The sequence below is a fragment of the Camellia sinensis genome, chromosome 3 (assembly GCF_055761805.1).
Source record: "Camellia sinensis isolate YWXY chromosome 3, ASM5576180v1, whole genome shotgun sequence".
Taxonomy (NCBI): Eukaryota; Viridiplantae; Streptophyta; class Magnoliopsida; order Ericales; family Theaceae; genus Camellia; species Camellia sinensis.
In genome coordinates this window covers 165,748,527-165,759,790 of record NC_138963.1, presented here as the reverse complement: position 1 = coordinate 165,759,790, position 11,264 = coordinate 165,748,527, and positions in this window count along the sequence as shown.

Below are 11,264 nucleotides of genomic sequence, written 5' to 3'. Positions count from 1 at the left end.
CCTTGAAGAACAACTTCGAATTCTCTAGAAGAAATGTGAGAGGCTTAGATTCTTCAGTGGTCTCAACTCAAGAACACTAGAGTAAAGGAGATGATGGAGATAAGAGATTGGGTGAGGAAGAAGGCAAAATAGCTAGAGAGAGAATAATGGCAAGGCTCTCCCATGGATCTCCCACTTTCACTCTCAAGATTGATGATGGAGAAGGGAAATTAGTTCTTTCCCAAGAGTTAAAAAATCTCCAAAATCCATCCCTTGTAAAGCTATAGGTGTGTGCTATTTATAGGCACCTCATGATGTAGGATGGAGCCCATGTGCAAGGCACATGGGGAATATTCTCTCTAACCACCTTGTTCGAGGAGGTGACCTCTCCGAGGATGAGGAAAACCCCGAAGAGGAGATCAACCCCTCGGCGAACCCTTCTTCTTAGCCACACCTAACCAATGATCCCCAATCATCCCAAAGGGTTAGGGGTAGTCCCAGAGGACGTCCTGCCGCAAAATATTGCCGAGTCTCATGGACCCCCCAGGGTCGTGCCACCTCGACCCGGGTATAGGCTAGTTTAACCGAAGAGTGAATTTGTCTCCACTCACCGTCCTCGGGATCGGGTCCTTTGTTCGAACTCCATTACGCCCATGGTTCTGGTGCGTAGATCCCGGAAAGCTCCGAGCCCGCAAGTGTTCTGGGACTCGTTAACGGAGCGATTTCTAGATTGCGTCTGAATCCGTTCGAAGCCAAGTGTTTCGGACCTCTAAGTTCGTGGATCCGAACCCTTTCGAGTCCGAGTGCCTCGGATCTCTAGGCTTGCCTAATACTCTTTCGAGTCCGGGCCCGAGTAAGTTTCTAGGTTCGTGGATCTGAACCCTTTCGAGGCTTAGAGCCATTCAGCCCGTTTGATGGCGATATATCCGGGCCCGCCAGTCTTGGACTTGCGATAAATTTGGGCCCATCAACCTTGGATTATTGGGCCTAATTAATTTAGTGGGCTTAAACTTAACTCCTCTTACATCGAGGAACCTTTAAATTTTGGATTTACTGTTTGAGTTATTTTTTCAATTATTGAACAGTAAGTTCTTTTATATTTTGATATTATATTACAAATGATTAATTATTTTACACACTAAGATGTATTTATCGTTTGGATGTTTTAATTATTTTTTCTTTTAGGTTTAGATATTGTTATGTGATTCTTTGTTGGTTAATCGTTGTTAAATAAACACTCTTATATATATATATATATATATATATATATATATATATATATATTATATAAAATCATTATATGATAATCCAACTACAATATATTTATATTTAATTTTTTAAAATAAATTTTATATAATTTCTATTTCTACATATTTTTATTTTCCAAATGAATATAAAAAGAAAATTAAATAGTTAAAATTATTTTAAATTTTATGTTACCAATTCTTCTTCTAATTTAACTTTTATTTTTAATATCAAAATGAACATTTACTTTACTATTTTATAATTTAATTTTTATAACTTAATATGTATCATACAAATTATTATATGATAATTACACTTTTATAATACGATAGAACTAAAATTATTCAAAATACACAAGTATTTAATCAAAATCAATATATATAAGTATTCAACTAACAATTTTATAGAATGATAGCGTTAATATTATCAAAATAAATAATTAAAATTATACCTTAATTTTAATTTTAATTTTAAATTAAAATTATTATTTTATAAAACACATTATACCGTCAAATATATTTTTTTTAAATGAACAAGCTTGCTACTAATTAAAATAATAATAAAAAACATGCATTATAGATGAAATCGTCATTCATTATCATTAAAAAAAAAAAATGATCATTTCAAATTTATTCTATCTCATTCCATTCACCACATAAAACATAACATTTTTTCAATCCGACGACAAGTTTTCTTTATCTTCTCTCACTTCTACTGTAAACCATAAAGAATTGGATTGGCACAAGAATTTTACCCAATCAATTGATTTTTGAAGAGTTAATAATAATATTTTACTTCAATGGTTGAGTACAATTTTTTTTAAAAAAATATATATATATCCAAGTTATGTACTTTGTGTTATTTTGATTCTTAAATTTAACTTTTATCCCCAAATGATTAAATGTGTTAAGGTGGTCCTCATGGCTGATACCATTAAAAAAAAAAAAATTGATTAATTATACTTTTGGTATACGAAGTATAAGTTTTGGGAATTGGTTTCCCTCCAATCCGATACGGACTGGAGGGTATTGATGGGCCCGGGAGGGTCTATCACGGGTTTCGTTTTGATAATTCGAATCATTCAATGTATAGAACTTTTCAAGTACTATGTCTATAAAAAATTTCGTTAATCAGATATCGATAATTATTTCATCGGAACAGATTTTTGTCTACCGTTTATTTTTTTACCATCTATTTTTTGCATACAAAACTGATTTGATCACGTAACTATCAATATCCGAGAACGTGACTTTTTACAGGAATATAATACTCGACTAGTTCTATGCATTAAAGGTTCGAATTATCAAAATGATGGGTCCCCACAGGCGTAAGAATACTGTCCAATCCGATTACAAACTGAATAGAAGTCGTTCCCTAAGTTTTATATTATTTTGGTCCAACATTTCGATTTGGTCAATTTATAAAGGATTAATTTTGCTGTAGGTGTAAATTTTTTGTTCCCGAAGTATACTAGATTCTAATGATGAATGCTGATGGACTATCGTGAGTCACGGAAATCCAAACATCTTGAAGCACCTTCTTTGGTTTTGTTTTTGAAAATTATTGTTAATTTGTTTTTTCTTTTTACTTAATTTTCTTGATTTTAGTGATTTTTTTTGTATTTAGTTTTTTTAATACATTTAAAAAGTAAAATATTTATGAAAAATCTTTAAAAAAAAAATCACTGCAAAAAAAAGAAAGAAAAGAAAATGTTCAATTAGAGACCAATAATATAATAATAATAAAAAAAATTCAATGATTAGGTGGCTCACAACGTAAATATAATGTGATCATTCATGGAAAATGTTAGAAGTCCAATATTTTTATCAAATATTTTATTAAATGTCCTAACATGTAAGATATTTAGTAAAATATTTGGTAGAAATGTTAGCGCCTCTAGCATTACTCCTTCATTCATTAGTATACACAACGGGGTAGTAGAATTTTAATTTTAATTTTAATTTTTTTTGGATGGTTAAGTATTGATCTCTAAATTTATGTCATTAAAAATAAATTTAGAAGTGAAATGAATTTTATTTATTTTTTTGTCATTCAGTAATGAATAATGATCTCTAAATTTTTGTCATTAAGAATAAATTTAGGAGTAATATATATATATATATATATTTTAAATTAAGTGTTTTTTTTATTGTGTTAATGGACAAAATATATACAACCCGAAAATGAAAAAAAGAAAAGAAAAGAAAAGAAATTTACAGGTGTGGTCAATTTCACGTGGTCTGATCTGATAGGCACCAATACTCAAATATGAAGTTGGTGTGGTGTTCACAATGTTAAACTCAACTGATCAAGAAAACATTGTTGGATTTATTTTGTAGTGTGGTCCAATAGCCTATATATTTTTACATGTTTTATTTTATTTGGATTTTACAATTAGATAAAGCCAATATTATATATAAAGTTCAGTAATTAGAATTTTAATATAATCACTCTTCTAAGATAAGAAGGAAACCTTGATGGATTAGGAATTCTTCTGATAGAGTTTATCTGGCCCTCTTCTCTCCTCTATATAAGGATGGGTGACTCCCCTTTCATATCATGAGTATTTTTCCATCACTTTAAGTTTTATAGTCATCCTAATTAAGAGAGACAGAGAGAAGAAGGTGAGCCAAAATTAAAGGTTCAACTCTAAGGGGTATTTTCTCAACTTCTCTAATTCAATGGCTGACAAAGGTATATTCGTTTTATTCTTGAGTTGTATTGAATTCAAGATCCTGTAAAATTTAATTCCGCATTATTATTATGGTTACATGTATTATTAAATCTTACATGTGGTATCAGAGCTTTAGTTTGTGAATCAATACACCTTGGAATAATAATATATTTATGAATATTGTTATTATATTATAATTATAATTATTCATAAAATCATACTTTTGTTTATAAGGTTTGAACTCTGTCGGCATGTGATGTGCACTCCACTAAGTATGCACATCATGGACTCCCTCACTCATAAGACAACATGATCTGTTAGGTCCTAACCTAAATAAGAGCACAGTCCACTCACTTTGTTTTGTGATTTGCTAGGTGCAGGCTTTTATGTAATTCTATATGCTGTTCATATGCATGTTTTGATTTATTATCAATTTTAGTGATAATAATTTTTATAATCATCATAATATGATATTGAATTGAGTGTATTGCTTGCCGTCATGATAAAGTGCATAGATTAAATGCAATCTTAGAATTTTGCTGAATCGTTCGGTCTATTAAATAAATATATTTATTTGATTGAATCACATTAGAGGATTATGTTTTTGCCTTGTCTAATTATGCACACTTATTGTCTATTATTGTTAATATTTATATATTTTCATGATTTAAATTTGATATCATGATATAATTTTATGACATTGAATATTAAAATATTGAAGTGGTTAATTTATTTAGGCGTAATCTTGTTAACTATTATATAAGATATTCATGATTGTCATATTATATATATATATATATATATATATATATATATATATATATTCATGTTCGTCCAGAGTTATTATTATTATTATATTGGTAATTGTAATCACATAAAAGAAATTTTATAAATCATAGAATAGTGATTTCATTAAAATTGTGATTGAATTAATGATAATTAAATAACTCAAAATTAATGAATAGGGAATATTGTTGATTAGTTTCGTATTCATAGGGTTTACTAATTTAGTAGCTGCCAAAGTGGCCTAGATTTGTAAAACTTATGAATATAGAACTACATAAAAGAATTGTTAAAAGGGTAACATTAAGGTTAATAATATTCTCAATTGCAGTTATAATTAGGAGATTGAACTAGCCCAAAGGAGAGTCACTTTCAAATAATTATAAACTGGGTAGGATAATATAACTTATGTAATTTGACAGATTAGAATTGAATACCCAAAGGTAACATGACTAGCTGAAAAATTGCATAAATTACTTTAGACCTACATAAGTGATTCTTGGCGAGTGGACAATAGATATACCTAAGTTTTTCCCAAAGGAAAGACTTATGTGATATCAATAGTTCATCGTAATTCTCAAAGCTTTAATATGTATATTGTTTATGCCTTTTTCCATGTTACCTATGAGATCTTGTGTTAATACCTCTTAAGATCTGTCAAAAAGATAGCTTGCTATCTAAGGTGGTTGGACTTAGAAGGGAGGCTATATTGACTCCTCCGACCTTCCTGGGATCTTACTTGGTTATTGACCAAAGGACTCTTTAGTGACGTTACCCTAACGCTTAAAGTAAAATTTGGTTAAAGGCTGTTGAAGATCGGCAAGCCACTTGCTGGCACTATTATGGCTGAATTAACAACAATGAAATATAATGGCCACCGAGGAGTTTAGGATCACATCCTCAATATGGCGACAAAGTTGCAAAACTTAAAACTTTAGGGATGCAGGTTGATGAAACATTCCTCGTGCAGTTTATTCTTAACTCACTTCCATCACAGTTTGGTGCATTCAAAATTCACTATAATACCAATAAAAACTGACTAATATGTGTGTTCAGGAGGAAGTGAGGTTAAGGGAGGAAGGACGTCAAACTGCATTGGCTGTAACTCATGGAGCTGTAAAGAAAAAGATGGGTAAGTTTGTAAAATCTAAGAAAAATCCACTAAAGAAAAAGAATGAACCTGGGGAAGAAAATCAGGCTCAGAATGGTTTCACTGTCAAGTGCTACTTTTGTGGCAAGAAGGGACATGTGAAGAAAAATTGCAGTAAGCGAAAGGCTTGGTTCGAAAAGAAATGTAAGAAATTTTCTTTTGTTTGTTATGAATCAAATCTTGCTGAAGTATCTTCTAATACTTGGTGGATTGACTCTGGGGCCACGATCCACATTACAAATGACATGCAAGGATATCTCTTAACCAGGAAACCGAAGGAAAGTGAAAGATTTGTCTATATGGGGAACCGTCTCAAAGCTGAAGTCGTAGCTGTAGGAACCTATCGACTGATCTTAGAGACGGGTCATCAGATGGATCTAGAAAACACTTTTTATGTTCCTTCAATTTCTAGGAATTTAGTTTCATTATCCAAATTAGATCGTGTTGGATATTCAGTTTTATTTAAATTGTGGAAAACTCAATTTAATGTTTAATTCAAAAGTGATTGGTTCTGGTAATTTATGTGATGGTTTATATAAAATTACCTTAAATCATGAGTTTGCACAATCATTAGTAACTCTGCATTCGAATATTGGTTTAAAACGTGGTCTAATTAATGAAAAATCATCGATCTTGTGGCATAGACGGTTGGGGCATATCTCCAGAAATAGAATTGAAAAATTGGTGAAGAATGGGATTTTGGAAAACCTAGACTTCACTGATTTTCAGATATGTGTGGATTGCATTAAAGGAAAGCAAACCAAACACACCAAGAAATGTGCCACAAGAAGTAATGAGCTTCTTGAGATAATTCATACAGATATTTGCGGGCCACTCAACATCCCATGTCTTAGTGGTGAAAAATAGTTTATCACATTTATAGATGACTTCTCACGTTATGGATATGTGTATCTAATTCATGAAAAGTCTCAGGCTGTTGACATCCTTGAGGTGTACATAACTGAAGTCGAGAGACAATTACATAGAAAGGTTAAAATAGTGAGATCAGACAAGGGTGGTGAATATTATGGTAAATATGATAAGTTAGGCCAAAATCCTGGCCTATTTGCCAAATTCTTAGAAAAGAAAGGTATTTGTGCTCAATATACAATGCCTGGTACGCCACAGCAAAATAGAGTTACTGAAAGGCGTAATCGTACACTTAAAGATATGGTTAGGAGTATGTTAAGTTACTCAATTGTACCTATTTTAATGTGGGGTGAAGCTTTAAAGACTGCAATGTATATCTTAAATAGGGTTCCTAGTAAGGCGGTCCCAACAACTCCTTTTGAGTTGTGGACTGGTAGGAAACCTAGTTTGAGACACTTACATATTTGGGGTTGTCCAGCAGAGGCAAGAATCTTCAACCCACAAGAGAAAAAGTTGGACTAAAGAACAATGTCTGAATATTTCATTGGTTATCCAGACAAGTCTAAAGGGTACAAATTTTATTGTCCTAATCACAGTACGAGGATAGTAGAGACTGGTAATGCTAGATTCCTAGAAAATGGTGAAATCAGTGGGAGTGAGAAAACACGAGTGGTGAATTTCGAGAAAATTAGGGTAGATGTGCCAACATTTGACCCTTATCGAAAAGTTGTTGTTCCTCAGACTATTCCACAGGCTGAGGAAAACGAACAATATGATGAAAATCCTTCACCACCTCATGTTTCACCACTTCATGAAGATACCACCATTGAAAATATTGTAGAACCACCACAACCGGCAGTTCTGAGAAGATCTCAGAGGGAAAGAAAGCCTGCCATTCCAGATGATTACATGGTGTATCTACAGGAATCTGATTTTGATATTGGGATTAACAAAGATCCAGTCTCATTTTCACAAGCCATGAATAGTGATGATTCTTCTAAATGGGTCCATGCTATAAATAAAGAGTTAAAATCCATGGAACAGAATAGTGTTTGGGATCTCGTCGAATTGCCTAATAATTGCAAAAAGGTCGGGTGTAAATGGGTCTTCAAGACCAAGCGTGACGCAAAAGGCAATATCGAACGATTTAAAGCCAGACTTGTTGCCAAAGGTTTTACTCAAAAAGAAAGCATAGACTATACAGAGACCTTCTCTCCAGTATCTAAGAAGGACTCGCTTAGAATCATCCTAGCATTGGTAGCTCATTATGACTTAGAGTTGCATCAAATGGATGTGAAAACTGCTTTTTTAAATGGGAATTTGGATGAAGAAATTTATATGGAGCAGCCCGAAAGATTTGCAAAGAAAGGTAAAGAACATTTAGCTTGCAAATTAAAAAAATCCATATATGGCCTTAAACAAGCTTCTAGGCAATGGTATTTAAGGTTTAATGATACCATTATCTCTTTCGGATTTAAGGAAAATGCAGTTGATCAGTGTATATATCTGAAGGTTAGTGGGAGCAAGTTCATTATTTTGGTGCTATATGTGGATGACATTTTGTTAGCTAATAATGACCTTGGCTTATTGCATGAAACCAAGGAATATCTCTCCAAAAAAAAACTTTAAAATGGTCGATATGGGTAAGGCAAACTATGTTTTTGGCATAGAGATCTTTAGGGATCGATCTCGAGGATTGCTAGGACTATCACAGAAAGGATATATTGATCGTGTTTTGGAGAGATTCAATATGCAGTTTTGTTCAGCCGGTGATGCACCCATCATGAAGGGTGATAAATTAAGTGAAAAATAGTGTCCAAGGAATGACTTGAAAAGAAAACAAATGAAGGACATTCCATATGCTTTGAGGCTACAAATCATGCTTTATAGTTGTGAAATTCCATCTCAGGACTTGGTGTTGTTGACTCAATTGCCAGGCCGCTGAAGATATATTGTTACAATACCGCAACAGTTTTCTTCTCTAAGTACGGAAAGTACTCCAGTGGTTCTAAACACATAGAAGTAAAGTATTTAGTTGTTAGAGAAAGAGCCCAGAAACAACAAGTGTTAATTGAAAACTTAAGCACATCTCTTATGATTGTTGATCCATTCACAAAGGGATTGCCACCAAAGACATACAAAGAGCATGTTATCAGGATGTGTCTTTTAAGCAACCCTTGATGTGTATGGTTAATCGTGAGTGCTTATTTTTATTTGACACTATTTGCGCAATAATAATTTTGTTTCTATTTTTCCTGTTCTAAAAGTGTGTGTGCACATTAAATTGAATATTGATAAATAGGGAATGTCTTAACAAGACAAATTACAGGGGTCTTTCAGGAAAATAATTATATATCCTGATAATGGACTGGGTTGGTGAAGGTTATCGATGGTGTAGTGCATAGAAGGAAATATGACATAAATGTTATATAACCGCTATGACTCACATTGGTGATCTGAAGTAATCACAGTATTATAGTTTCTAATATATCTGAACTTATTGGCTATTTTTTTAAAAATTCGTGATCACGTGTCAAAGTTTTTAGTGTGGAATCCAATGAGTCCAAATTTTTATAAGTTGCATATTTTTGGAAAAACTCATAATTGCATCATAATCGGCTTAATGGGCCAAGTGGGAGAATGTTGGATTTATTTTCTAGTGTGGCCCAATAGCCTACATATTTTTACATGTTTTATTTTATTTGGACTCCACAATTAGATAAAGCCAATATTATATATAAAGTTCAGTAATTAGAATTTTAATATAATCACTCTTCTAAGATAAGAAGAAAACTTTGATGGATTAGGAATTCTTCTGATAGAGTTTATCTGGCCCTCTTCTCTCCTCTATATAAGGATGGGTGACTCCCCTTTCATATCATGAGTATTTTTCCATCACTTTAAGTTTTATAGTCATCCTAATTAAGAGAGACAGAGAGAAGAAGGTGAGCCAAAATTAAAGGTTCAACTCTAAGGGACATTTTCTCAACTTCTCTAATTCAATGACTGACAAAGGTATATTCGTTTTATTCTTGAGTTGTATTGAATTCAAAATCTTGTAAAATTTAATTCCGCATTATTATTATGGTTACATGTATTATTAAATCTTACAAACATCTCTGAGAATCTCAAGGTTACTTGACCCGGTATCATCCGAAGTTGTGTTTAGTTTATTAAAATAAAGTGAAATGAATTATTATTTTATTAAATTATTTATTTTTATATTTGATTAATTAAAAATAATAATAAAAAATATGCATTACAGATAAAATCATCATTCATTATTATAAAAAAAAAAGATCATTTCAAATAATCATTTTAATTTATTCTATATCATTCTATTCACCACATAAGACATAAAAAAATTTCAATCTAATGATAAGTTTTCTTTATCTTCTCTCACTTCTACTGTAAACCATAAAGAATTGGATTGGCTCAAGAATTTTACCTAATCAAATGATTTTTGAAGAGTTGATAATAATATTTTACTTCAATGGTCCTTTTAAATACTTTTAAATTCTAAGAATAAAGAACTGAAGTTATTTTGTGATTTTAAAACAATACTTTATATCATCTAGGAAAAAATTATGGTATAACTTTATAATCGGAGAATAAGATGGTATAACTTAATACTTTTTGAGTTATAATTAAAAAAAGGTCATAACTAAATAATACATGAGATATGACTAAAGATCTCATACGTTATAATTAAAATAAGATCATAATTAATTTTTTTTAATTACAATTAAAAAAAAACATAATTATAAAATACATATAATAGAGGGTGTTTATAATGAAATTTCCCTATCATTTAACGTGTAATATTTGCTTTCATAAATCTAAAAAATAATTATAAAAAGTGACGAGTCATTTTATTTTGAACGAATAAACTACAAGTGATTCCATGCATTATTCATATACATAAAATGGTTCTAGAATGGATCTAGAAGGTTGCCCCTAAAAAATTTAAAAAATTATGTATGTTATACTAGTAATTGTTAATATAATTTTAAATTAAAGTAATTTACACTTTCAAAATTATAAAGATTTGTACCGCAAATTATTTACATTACAAAATTTTAAAAATAGTCCCTAAATCGAGTTTTATCAAATATTGATATATTCTAGTTATTATCGGTATTATTTGTTATATTTCTATAATTGTAGACAACCCATTTTGACCAGCCTTAAAACTCGGATGCTTTCTTTTAATCACCCGATGATGAAAATTAGAATATGCTATTTTATGAATTTTTAAGCAGAAAAGTCATATTTAAGTTTTAATTCTAACCTTACACCCGTTTTGGCCAAATTATTTTAGACTTGTTCAAAAATCTTTTTATGCATTTTTTTCTTATCTGAAAAATTTAGCAGTTTTGGAAAAATTGGCTCTTCAAAAAAAGAAATGGGTCTTGGCTCTTCAAAATTGGCTTTTCAAAAAATAAATGGGTTTTGGCTCTTCAAAATTGGCTTTTCAAAAAAAGAAAGGGTGTTGACTTTTCAAAATTGGCTCTTCAAAATATGAAAAGGTTTTGGCTTTTTAAAATTAACTCTTCAAAAATT